General features: G+C 28.9%; 1 protein-coding gene across 1 annotated transcript in view; it reads left to right on the forward strand.

Moving 5' to 3' along the window:
• Positions 1 to 2,079: 2,079 nt before the first annotated feature.
• LOC113394981 (extracellular serine/threonine protein CG31145) overlaps positions 2,080 to 13,558 on the forward strand; it is a 74,561-nt gene continuing 63,082 nt past the window's right edge. Inside the window, exon 1 of the mRNA XM_026632486.2 lies at positions 2,080 to 2,346. The gene's annotated coding sequence lies outside the window, so the exon portion shown is untranslated. The remainder of the gene's footprint in view (positions 2,347 to 13,558) is intronic.

Raw genomic sequence — 13,558 nt, forward strand, 5'->3', positions numbered from 1 at the left:
ATTTGTAAAACGTTTGTCATTAAGATATTAAAAATCATATTGAATTTTTTTAGTCTCCATTCTATAATAATGGGTATGTAGTGAATTTTGTAATTAGCAATAATCATACTAAAACTGATTACACCTGATTCCAATTCCAAAAAGCATGCCAACCGCTATTAAGTTTTATTTTATATTATTCTAAGAAGTATAAGTATGTAGTTATTATAAAAAAAAATGAATAATTATATTATTGTGTCGTTATAAACAACTTAGGTAGGAACATACAACTGCATACCTACCTAATTAATGAACACTAAACAAGAAACCGAAGTTCTTTAAGGAATAGATTTTTGATAAATCGACTATAGTAACGAAAGATTCATAATTGTTTTTGGTTTGTTCACTATGATATATTCTTATTAAAAATCTTTTTGTTAAAATCAACAATAATAATGCGTAGGTACATAAAGAAAATCTTTGGTTATTTATATGTCTGTACTGTCAAAGCTAAGAAAACGTCGAAAATAGTGGCCAACTGGTAAAATAGTATGACGTTTGGCAAGTGTTAAGCGTAGGTGTCCCACATACCATGATTAATCAAAAAATCAAAATTAAAATAAACTTTATTCAAGTAGGTTTTTACAAGCACTTTTGAATCGTCATTTAACAAACTATTTAACTTAAAGTAAAGCTACCACCGGTTCGGAATGTAGATTCTACCGAGAAGAACCGGCAAGAAACTCAGTAGTTACTCTTTTTCAATATCTAAAAATACAGGCATGTTAGTTAATTACAATTATATATGTATGTTATGTCTCCTGCCTGGAAGTCAACAAGCATTAATTCCAGGCTTTTTTATCATCAATATAATATTGTATCAAATAATATGCCTTCTTTACCAATGTATTTTTTACAATTGACTTGAATCTATGAAAAGGCAAAGTTAAAAATGTCTGCGGAATTTTATTATAGAAGTGGATACCTTGCCCCAAAAATGATTTATTGACTTTGCAGAGTCGGAAACTTGGCGTTCTAAGCTTATCCTTACTTCTTGTGCACATACAATGATTATCACAGATTTTATCAAAGTGATCAATGCCACTGTGAATATACATAATATTGTTGTAAATATACTGTGAATGTTTACTAGAATTCGCTACTGAATAACAACTACCTAGATACCTCTTGTTTAATAAAAAAAATATTGTAAAACGTCAACTTCGAATTGTAGCTACAGCGGCTTTGCATTTTTGATTGTTTGCGAAACCGTTCAATGCGTACTGGTCTTGGTATCTATTATTTTAACATAACAAGAGACAAAAAACTAAGCCGGTTACTTTACCCGTTATAAACTTAATTGTAGTGACGAAAGAATAAAATTGTATAATCGTAACTATTTTGTTTTTGTAAGAATCTTACCATTTATTTGTTTGACTTGTATTTTAAGATTTGTTTTTAATTTATTTAAATTCTGTAGGTACCTTATAAAATAATTTAAAAATTTTATTGTTCTTACTTAAGCACTAGTCAGAGAGCTCCTAACTATGCTCATAAATAAAAAGTGGGGCAATACATAATATCCTGTCTCTGTTATTGTTTACAAGCTACTTTTGAAATAGCACATTTGATATTTAATGTGTTCAAATTTGAAATATTAAGTACCTACCTTATTCTACGGATACGGTACGTATATGACTTTTTTATCAATATATTGTAAATAAAATGTTATAGGCGCAGCACAAAAAAGTTGCAGCACTTTGCTAACTGACCAATTTTTTATACCTATATATTTTTCAGAGTTGTTATAAATTAGGGTGTCACACCGGAATTGATAATTGTAAGCAAACTTTTATTGCTACAGAACTCATAAATATGAAACAAAAACAAACAAAAGATAACAATCAAACAGTTTATCCAATTCGAATGATTATAACTTACTTAAAGGAATAATTACTGTAAAATGTTAAAAATGGAACAGGAAAATATGACATAAATTGTATATGACACACTGATCCTCGTTAGCTTAAATTGTCCAAATCTGTACGTCCATGTCCACACGAATGTAGTATATATTCAAAACAACTACGCTTCGACCAAGTTCCAAGTTCCAAGTTTCAACTCAGTAATAACTGAGAGGCAGGCTGGGCTGCGCGCCTCCGTGTCCATACGCCGCGTAAATATTTACGTAAACTTTATAAACTTTAAAAATCTCGCGATTTTATTTAAAAAATCTGTGAAAGTGATTTGATTATAAAATACCGGTTAAATATTGTATTTGCAATTGTTATTTCGCGAAAAATATTTTAATCAGCTGTGTCATTTGTTAAGAGATACATCGTTTTGTCGCCGGTCATCAATTCGCAGGTTGGTATTGGTGTTTGTACTGATAAAAATGTTTTGTTATTCGAATATTTATCTAGACAAAGCTTGTATTGGTGCATTGCCAATTTCTCTAGTTGTTACTTTTGTTGTGTTATGTGTCGCGAATTAAACAAAATAAACAAAACCTATTAAATGTAACCATATTGTTTTAGGAATTGAATGTAAAATACAATGAATCTAACATAAACAAGAACTACAAGCAAAACTTTGTTACACTTTATATCACAATTATTACTTACTTAACATAATACAATATAACTCATTCAAAAATATTAAAATTATAATATTTTGAACAAACTAAAGTAAAAATAAAAAAGGAAGATAAAATATAAGTATTATATTAGAACCATTAAAATGTATTTAGTAGTATCCTACTCGAAAAAGTATTACCTCTAAATACATTTACAGTAACATACTTCTGATAATATGTGAACGTGATATGGAGAAACAAGTTATGATATTATGAGGTTAAGTAATCGAACAAAAAATATCTAATAATACAAAGAATAGCGCCCCACGCGTACCTACAGGTTTAACACGCAATTACGTAAAATGTTTGCATTTTAATATTGTACGCCTCTTTGAAATGCAAGTCTTGTGTGTCTGTATACACAATGTTTTAAATTTGTTATCTCAAATGTAAAAGCGACATTGGGTACATTTTCTTCGCTTTTGTCAAAATAGTTTTCGTATAATGTAATATTTAGATACCTAAATAATCTTACTAAATTATTCTAAATCCACATCATATGAAATGAGTATACCTACCTAATACCGATCTAATTATTACATTTATTAATATATTTAAATTCCTACTAAATTTAAATAAAATTGTAGTCAAGTAACTTAAAATAATTTATAAATGCATAAATAATGATTTTTACTATACTATATTTAAAAGTATTATTAGTAAAATATGTTTTACATGATTTTATTATGTATTATTAAAGGGACTTGTTTTTCAACGCGCAATATTTAAGGAAAAAGTGGAGCAGTTTCAATTAAAATTTATCGCGACAACAAGATATATATGTAAAACTATTTTTTACTTTTGCAAATTTTATTACTAAAATATATAAAAAAATAAACTAACAGCGTTTTTTTGGGCAATCAAAATCAACAAATTCAAGCCTGTAGAAGATAGTCGATTATCCGATCCGGTCGATTTCGTTTATTCATTTAAACGGGCTCTAAATAGTCTAGCCTAATTCATTTGACACCATCAACATATTCATTACATAATCAAAAAACTAGTGTACCTAAGTACATTTTACATTGGTTATATTTGCGTACCTTTGATCCTTATATCCTTAGGCATAGGAGCTAACTTACGGTATTTCTGTAAGTTCAATATTGTCCACATAACTTGTTTCAAATGTTGTTGTTAACATGCACTGTTTATAAATTATTGCGATACTGAGCATTTCATTATTGTTCAATACGATTTGATTGTTCTAATTTGCTTGGTTATATCATGCTTTAACATTTTTGACGTTCTTATTATAACACAATTTTTTTCCAACATAATAAAAAAATCTTTGCGGTTACATTGAAACTTGCGATAATAGTAAATGTCTGATTAAATGAGTAATATTGCTATGGTAATATAATATGACGTCAATATTTCGCCATAGTTAATATTTTAATTTATACTACCTACATAATTAAATTTAATGTATCTATATAAATATACAGCAAAGTTCGCAATGTAAGCGGAAGTGCGGCTCGATTGAAATTCAAACTAGTATCTATAACTGCTGTAACAGTCTAAAGAAACTTAGGTACATCATTGTTCACGGTGTATTCTCTATCCAAACTTGGAACTACTCAATTGACTATTTGGTTATCCCGAACTCGGTAAAGTTGAAAGGTATATAAATTATCATCATCCCGAAGCTGACATTTTGACGTCCTTAGATTGGCACCTATTATAACACATACATCTGTGCTAACCAAATTTTGAACACGGTTAGCAATTTCAATATCTATCTAAATGGTTGATGCACGATCTTGGACACACAGATGCTCTATTCCTTCATTCGCTTAGTTCTCTTGGCCGACAATCCGACGAGCCCAGATAGAGATCAAGCACCATGAAATTTGGCTTTACGTGCTTTTTGCGACATTGTAAGTCTGTTAAGCTAGCCAATTAAAATATGTCATAATATGTAATCTTTAATTTTCGAATCGGGTTTTTTAATCTTGTCTAAAAATAAATGCTCTTTCAATAAAATTAGTCCAAAAAAACATATAATAAAAGACCTGGAATACATAGTTGACCTGCTTTGATTGAATCACCTCGCGTTAAAATTTTCAATATGTATATATTTTTTTTTCAATAAAGAATACTTTAAGGTATATCTTGATATTTATTTTCGGAGTGTACTTTTTAAATTTTTACGTTATTGCAAAAAATATTCAACAGCAAAAATGACAAAATAACTGCTAAGTACAATTAAATATTACCGCTTATTTTTGCAATAGCTAGGATACTTGTTTTCTTAAACAGGATTAATGATTAGAAATAATGAACTGTTTCAGCAATATTATATTTAGAATAAATTTTGAACATGTTTTATTAAGAACACTGAATTAATTTTGTTGAACGATATTCTAATAAAAACAAAAACCTTGAATATATAATATAATATATAATATTTATGATCTTGTTTCAAGTAAGGACTTGAAATAATGTAATAATGAGCTTATGATTTTTTCATTTTTATAAAAAAGTAAAACTTTCTATAGTACAAAAAAGTATTCAATGAATATTTTTATGTTGATGTAGTATATTTAATCTGTCATTAAAACTGACATCTAAAAAAATATAGTGAAGTAATGTTGAGTCGGTTGAAATTAAAACTTCGTGTTGCTATTTGGCCAAGATCACTGGGTAACTGTCAAAGATATTGCCGCATTCCATACATACCGGTCATTTATCTAATTATATTGCAGCATTGGTGTTATTACTATATAAGTAAGAAAATAAAGTGTTTTATCTGTAACTGTAATGTTGTAACTATAATATTATTAAGAATAAATATTATTTTCATTAAAATTTCAATAAAAAAATATAATAAAATTACTCGATTGTTTGAATGAAATATTAGTCAGGGATATTTTAACTGGTATTTAATTATTATTTATTATTAAAAATAAGAATAAAAGCCTGATGTAGATAAATGTCTATAAATATTTTTAGGTTAACTACTATATTTAAAAAAATCATGTAGTCATAATACTTAATAGTAAATTAGACACAATAATAAAGAACTATGTAAGCTATGGCTCTATAAGCCACATTTTCACGTTCCACTTTCTACGAGGAAAATTGTGGACTCCATGGTGTAATTAGGCCCCTTAGTAAATGTCCACTTAGTATCGGATGACAAAGTATAATAAGTTCAAGAGTAGGAATGAAATTTAATTATATGTTATCCATGCAGATTATGGCCTAATGTACTGTTGATCGAACTACTACATATCGTCTACACCCGCATACCGTGATCATATACCTCTATATACCACTTTTCCGTAGAACGTGTGATTATACTGGTGATATTTAACTTCCTATCATATATCATGCTGACTTTGTGAACATAAGAAAGAAAAAACAATATGTTTTAGTCCTGATCGAGCTGGCGTAGAACAAAATACATTGTACATTGTCATGTAGTAGTAGTTAGTAGTTCAATTATATAAATTCAGTCTTATTATAGTTGAATTGCAAATGGGTTAACGGTAATTACGCTGCATTCCAAACTTTAATACTATTTAATATAATAAGTAATAAACAGTTTTAATAATATTTGCTTTTGTTAAAAAATACAGAAATATAAGATAAATTATTAGATAACCAATAAAAATCGTTCGTCAGTCATCGTTAATATAAGCAATTATTAATGCCGTTACCTGGTACAATATTGAAACTGTTTCTTACTCTGATTAGTAACCATTTCGCCTACATATTTACAATTTTTCTCAATACTGTTTATAAAAGATTAAGAAAAATGTAATGGTGTTTTTTATATAAAATCAAATTATTTAGAAAATTTTTGGTTATGCTCTGATAGACTTCACAGATTGCACAGTATTCAGATAGATTTATAAGAGATCGACTGGAAGAAAGAGAACCTGAAGAGAAAAGTTATAAAATTAATTGAAGTAAACATACGTATCATGATAAATACATGTTTGTAACCAGGGTACAGTTGTACATAACAGTATTTAAAAAATATTTAAAGTATTAAAATTGCAAAAAACAAAATTATACAATATTTAGTAGATCTAAGATAAAAACAGTCAAAAGTAATGTAATCGTTGCGTCGACTCCGAATTGACACTAATCTTGCGGTCACGGTCAACAGCTTTTTACCATTAAGATAGTAAATTTTTAAATGAAATATATAACTCTCATTGAGTTATACCGAAATAAAGTTTTCTAAATATTTATGTGCAAAAATGATTTGACATAATTTGATGATCAATATAAATAATAGAGCACTTACTAACTTTGAATTGAATTTATTATATCTAAGTCTAATAAAAGATAATTTGAGCGAAAATATCAAATAACGAATTGTTTATCACGAGTAGAATTATAAAACTAAAAAAAAGAATCTTTACGAAATATTCGGCGCGATTTTATATTTGAAACGTACTATATTTTTATCTCTGTAAGAAAAAACAATGAAAATTGCTCTCATATACTGGTGGTAGGACTTTGAGCAAGCTCGTCTGGGTATTCTGCGGTCAACAGCTATACTTATACGTATACGTACGGTTGTGTTCCGATATAAAGGATGAGTGAGCCAGTGTAACAAGTGACATAACATCTTGTTTCCAAGGTTGGTGGTATAAGAGGAAAGAAAAGCAATGATATAATAATATATGAAATAATAAAACTTGCAGTACCAATGTCTATGAGCATTGGTGACCCATTTGCTTGTCCGCCTACCCATGACAATAAAAAAAATCGATTGTTGATATTTATAATTATTTCAACTTTTTAATAAATTTGCGTCAATATTTATTAAATTTATTCAAATATTTTAATTCATTGAAGAATACATATCTCTCCGACAAACCATTCGACTTTTCCGACAACCGAATATAACTCGAGTAATTGAAACTACTTAAAACTAATAAAGTAAAGTGTAGTTAATACTTTACGTATTACCTACTAGTTTTTATACCTTTTCGTAACAGTTATGAGCGCTTCCTCAAGTTCCTTAGCGTTTCCTTACATTAAGCGTTAATCAAACCATTTCAATTAAAGCACTGTAATAACAATGTTTATGATTTAACTGCTGTAATGATCATTAATTATTCATTAATTACTCCTTTTAGGAAATATTAAATTTAGAAGTTATAATACGATACTTAATTTATAGAATTATAAGTTTTAATGATTAATGTAAGAGAACATGTTATAAATGAAGCATGTTTTGATGATTATGTATAAAAAAATGTAGTAAAAATAAAAAGGAAATATATTACAAAACTTATTTTAATTAACAGACACTCTGTTGCAAAAACGAAATTAAATTACGAACTATCTATTATGGTTCAAATTAAAACTGTAATGAATTAACACATTTAAAATAACACTGTGTTATCTGTGCCTTATTATATTACATTATTGACATGGCTATAGATTAAATAATTGAAAATAATTATGCCTGTTACGTTTAATTATTACGTTTACATGGACTGTGCTGTTACGAATCATTCAATCAGCTGAGCATTCGTTGAAGAAACGTGCAATCTATTCCTGATTATCTACGCCTCAAAGAAAATAGTGTTTCAAATGAATTGTCTACCGCTACCGAGGCTAATAATGTATGAGAAAATAATTGGATTGGATTAATTAAGCCGCTTTTTGCTTTAACCGTTGAACTCATTATGTATCACTTGGATGAATGAGCAAGTCTAAATAAAAATACTATTCTTATTGCTCATTGTAAATTTCAAAGTTATACTACTCCTCCTGCTCTTGGATTAAAAGATTATCTCTAATAATAAGTTTATTATTTAATTAGCATAATAATTATTTTCATAATGCGGATCAATGACTAAGAAGAATTTAATAGAATAAGAAACCATCTAATATAATGTAGTTATAAAACCTTTTTACATTTTATTTTAAAAATGAATGCCTATATTATATGCGACCTCATCATAAAGAGAAGAAATTCAGTTTACATCACAGACGTATCAAAAATATGATAATATAACATAAAATTAAAATTATTGATAAACAAGCAATAAAATTATATGAAAAATTCTCACGGCCATGAATGAAGATTATAATGTAAACAATATTTTTAACAAAGATAACATTATAGTTTTATTACCTACTTAGTAGTTAGTACTAGTAGTAGTATTTTATTCGATTACAATTTTACTGAAGTAAATTTAAATTAAATTACTGAAAAAGTTTGAATGCGTCACTAAGAACGCCCTAATAGTTTTCGATAGAAGTAGAATTATTTGCAGCTAACTTCAAATACTTGGCAAATACCGTGTCACGATTCGTTAGCAATGTCTGAAAGTGTAATTACATAACATTATACTTAACGTTTGAGTGCGTTTTGTAAACTAACAGTATTTTTTGCCATGTATGTACAATGTACATAGTGAATATGTTTTTTAATGGTTATATGTTCATTTGTTTGTTAATTCTTTGTAAACTTTAATCAAAAATCTTCGAAGGTAACGTTAGGTTCTAGGTCAACGAAAACAGAAAAAGTGAGAGTTCGGTAAAGTTGTTAGTGTGCTAACGTAGTATTTTGATACTTATTCTACTAAAATAAAAAAAATATTGACTGTTGTCATACTAAAATAGCACCTACTTTATTATTTTTTAATATCTTCAATTTAATTATTTCATAAAATGCTTAAAGTAAATAATTAATATAATGTTTTAGGTAAATATTTTTAAATACTTCAAAAGGATAGAGTCATGTGGGGCAAGAGTACGCACTTAAGCTTTGTGATGCTATAAAATCGAAAATTATGAGTAAAATAAATCAAAAAAAGGTTAATCAGTTAGAGTATTTATTAGTTAACAAAATTATAAACAGAACAAACTTTGTTCGTCACAAAAATCAACAAAAAAAATATCAAAACGAAGGTTATCAAAATGCGTTCAAATAACCCAATGTGCGGGTATGTGTACGCAACTTCAAATTTAGGTAATTATGTATTATTTTTTCTACTCTAGGAAATACTGTTCTTATAAAATTTTAAAATCACAATCATCGCTTACAGTAACAACTACACCACCAAAAAATGTAATAATTAAGAATGAGATCAATCAACAAAACCTAAAACTCCTTATTGCAAAGGTCACATACAAAATTGCCTTTCTCAAAGCTAGTTCATGCCACCAATTTTCACAAACGCTGCATTGAATCCAGTCTTCATTCGGTGGATAAATATATTTTTCGCCACACAGGGGACAAACGTATTCAATTTCTTTATTCTTATTTCTAACAGTCTTAGTTTTCTTAGTCTTAGTTTCATTAATTACAGTATTTTTTGTAGTTAGCTTCTGTTTTAAATCCAATCGTATTTTCTTTTTGGTTAATTTTTTTTCTTCTCTTTTCTTTTCTTCTAAAGCCAATTTGTAAGGGCTTTCAGAAGCAATTATAGACTTCTTGCCTTTTTTCGTCTGTTTTGTAAAGTAGCCTTAGGTAACGGTTGGATAGTCGTCAATGGTACTTGTGCCTTGCTGGTTGAAGGTGCAGAATATATTGAAGATGTTAAATTAGGTGGAATGACCGTTGTTAGGTCAGTCGTTGTTTCGAATAAAGAGGTGTCACAGTGTACACATACACGACAAGCTTCTGCGTATACTTAACCCAACCGGTCATATCGGGCTACGACCAAAATTGTTCATAATTGCGTCATCTAAGCAATAAAACATTAACTATTAATCAAACTACAAAAAACGTGGTATACGAAGAAAGTAAGCAATTTTTCAAAAAATATTTCAAGCTATAAAAGATTACATGACAAACTTTACAAAATAACGTATTAATTTGTGCAAAAAACTTCACTTACCCTTGAATTAAAAATGGCGGAACGAGCGGCCGGCGTCACACGTGCGTTTCGTGCCGAGTCGCGCGGGGTAATGAGGGAAGGGGATCGCGCTCTGTTGTTATGTTCCCTTTTCTAGATTTTTAACATGCCACAATTACTCACTGCGTACAATTGCCCCACATGACTATATATTTTTATGTAAATAGGTATGCTTGCGGTCGCATATGTTTATATAATTATAAACAATATAAAAAGATAATAGGTACTATTATTGTAAACCAATTGCAGTAATTCCCTTTTTTAAAACCGGAAAAAACAAGATTCGTGCGTAGTAAGAGTTCGTTCACATTATACCGAATGTCTGTTTCTCAGTATAATCCCGAAATAGCATCTATACTAGACACATTTTCTTTGAACTAAGTATTTTGTAGTAATGCTTTTTCGTAAATGTATTATTTGAAAAAGTAATGCAGGAAGTCACGAACAAACAATTTCAAAATTCATCGATAGTTTAAATTCGACAGTTAATATAATACCTATATACATTTTATAGTAAATAATATTGTTTCACCTGAACACCCTGAACACTCATGTATATAAATAACTAGGTGTTGAGCATTTTAGGTACTACTTTAATTACTAATACAGAATAGATACTATATTTTATTCTTACTTAATGAATAAAACGCAATCGCTTGTCAAAATTTACTACAGATTTTAAAAGTGAAATTCATAGTGGGAACAGTCTCTCATATAAATCAGTCCCGTGAAGCAGCTATTTGTCAGTCCGGACACGGGGTCATTTCGAGACAATTGATTCATCGAGACGTGGCAAATGTCGGTGTTGGTTTGTCGACCTACCTCCTATGTACTCGTGTCAGATAAATTAAAGCGCTGAAAAGGTAAGAATTGCCTATATATAAATAGACGCAGCTAAAACAAGCTTTGTAAATCGATTTTCTTTCTTGTTTTTTGGTTTTCTGTGTTTAGCTCCTTTCTGTTAATGTCTTAAAACTTTCCTACCATTCTTCTCTATGGCGAGCTAGCTGATATTCATGTATTAGAATTAGCTTCGAATCGTGTAATTAAATAAGTCTTTAAATAAGTTGGAGAAAAATATTTTATAGTACCTACCTTTTGAATGTATGTATAATATAAAAGACTTAGAAAAAAGTAGGCCTTTAATATAACTATAAGAAAACTACTGAAGAAGTACTTCTTATAAAACGTAAATTGTAATCATGTGTTTCACATAATATAATTGTATTACATAATTTAATGTTTATTTCGTAATCTTCATAAAGGTCTTAAATGATGATTTCGTCCTAACCGGTTTATGTCACAGCGGCCAATCTGAAGGGAGACCAGCCAACTGCGCAAGACATATTATTGTGCACAAGTGTGTGCGCAAACACAGGTACACTCTTTTTCCTCAATTTCATAATCCGATGGGACGGAAAATCCGACAAGAACGGAAACAGTTCAGACGCAGGGCCAACGGATTTCTGTACGCATTTCCAGACTCCGGGTTTGTTACTGAGCATTTTTCGCCAGAAAAACCCAATAATTTTATCGGCCCGACCTGAGGCTAGAACCTCGTGATTTGCGCCGTTTTTTATCTAGATATAAGCCTAACGAAACATTCAAGTTTTTTTGCTACAATGAATAACGAAGATTCAAAAGTTCAAGCTAAGAAGCATTTTAAAGTGAAAGTAAGTCATACCTCAACAAGTCTTATCTGACGCACGTAACCTTGACTGATATTCACGTACAACCGATTTATGAAATTACTAGCTGTCCTGGTCTTCGCTTTTGGTTTGTTGGGTTGAAGTATATTTTTTTTTTTAAATAGTATATATGCCACAAATCCGTAGAAATATCATAAAACCATTTTGTTTCGAATTAAGTGTTCTGCCTACACTACATCAATTAGTATGCCGCATCGCAATGTTAAAACAGCAATTTATTTATGTTTACGGAAATTGTCTACAATTAATAAATTATTTGTTTTTATAAGGATTCATACTACGTGATAAATAAATTGAACTCTTATTTTGTATGTATGTATATTTTTGTATTATAGTTTTGGCAACGTTTGCTTGTTGTCAACCATCTTTTACAATAAAAGTTAATTTTAATATCTTCTTAATGTGTTTGTAATATTAATATAATTATCCAGAATCTACAAAAAACTATTAGGAAGGAAGGTATTAATAAGTATAATGGTAAGTTGATTATATTGAGTAAATCCAGGATTATCTCTCGGTAAAATAACAAGTATGTTTTTTTGACGACTTAACAAATAGACAAATATGACTTCGAATATACTAAATTTAAGAAATTTATAAGGTTTTTGATGATTTGAGGGTCATAATCTCTATGAACGCCATCTCGGACCGCTATTTATTTCAATTCTACATTATGTAAGGTCAACAACCGACTATTCAATACTAATTCCAGTAGCAAAAGTGTTCATAATATTTACCTTGAAATATAATAGTTTTTGTATTATTGGCCTTGTTACAATATGTTAAATTATTTTTTAGACTAGATTTATGTCGTGGTCGTTTGTACCATTCTAAAATGTTTATAATTATTAATAATTTAATAATTTCTACCTACTGTTAAAATATTTATCCTATAATATATCGCTTAAATTATACTTTCCTTATTTCTCAGGGCAGTAAAATTTCATCTTATACAATTTTTTCTATGTCTGTTGTATTTAAAATCAAATAGTACCGTGCGACCTTGGCCTTTGTAAACGAAACCATAGCATTACATGCTCTAATGAGATTTGAACCCGCTTCGTGAGCTCTATCTGAAGCGCCTTTAAGCAACGTACATATTTTTCTGTACCGTTTATTACAGTCTGTCTTTTAACGCTTCATTGATGTTTTAATTAGTAGTTGCAATAAATATGCTTTTTTACAATAATTGCGATAATACTGTTACACGGAATTCTAGTGTCGTTAATGAGATTATTGTCATATTTTTTTGCTTTTTTACGCTTAATTTTTTATCGTATTATAAATATATATATGTCTATATATATAAACTAATGAGTGTGTATTTTGCCTTGTGACTTGTATTATAAGATTTTTTTTATAATTTCAGGCACCAATATCTCACTAAGGTTGGCTCAAAT

The sequence above is a fragment of the Vanessa tameamea genome, chromosome 9 (genome assembly GCF_037043105.1).
Source record: "Vanessa tameamea isolate UH-Manoa-2023 chromosome 9, ilVanTame1 primary haplotype, whole genome shotgun sequence".
NCBI lineage: Eukaryota > Metazoa > Arthropoda > Insecta > Lepidoptera > Nymphalidae > Vanessa > Vanessa tameamea.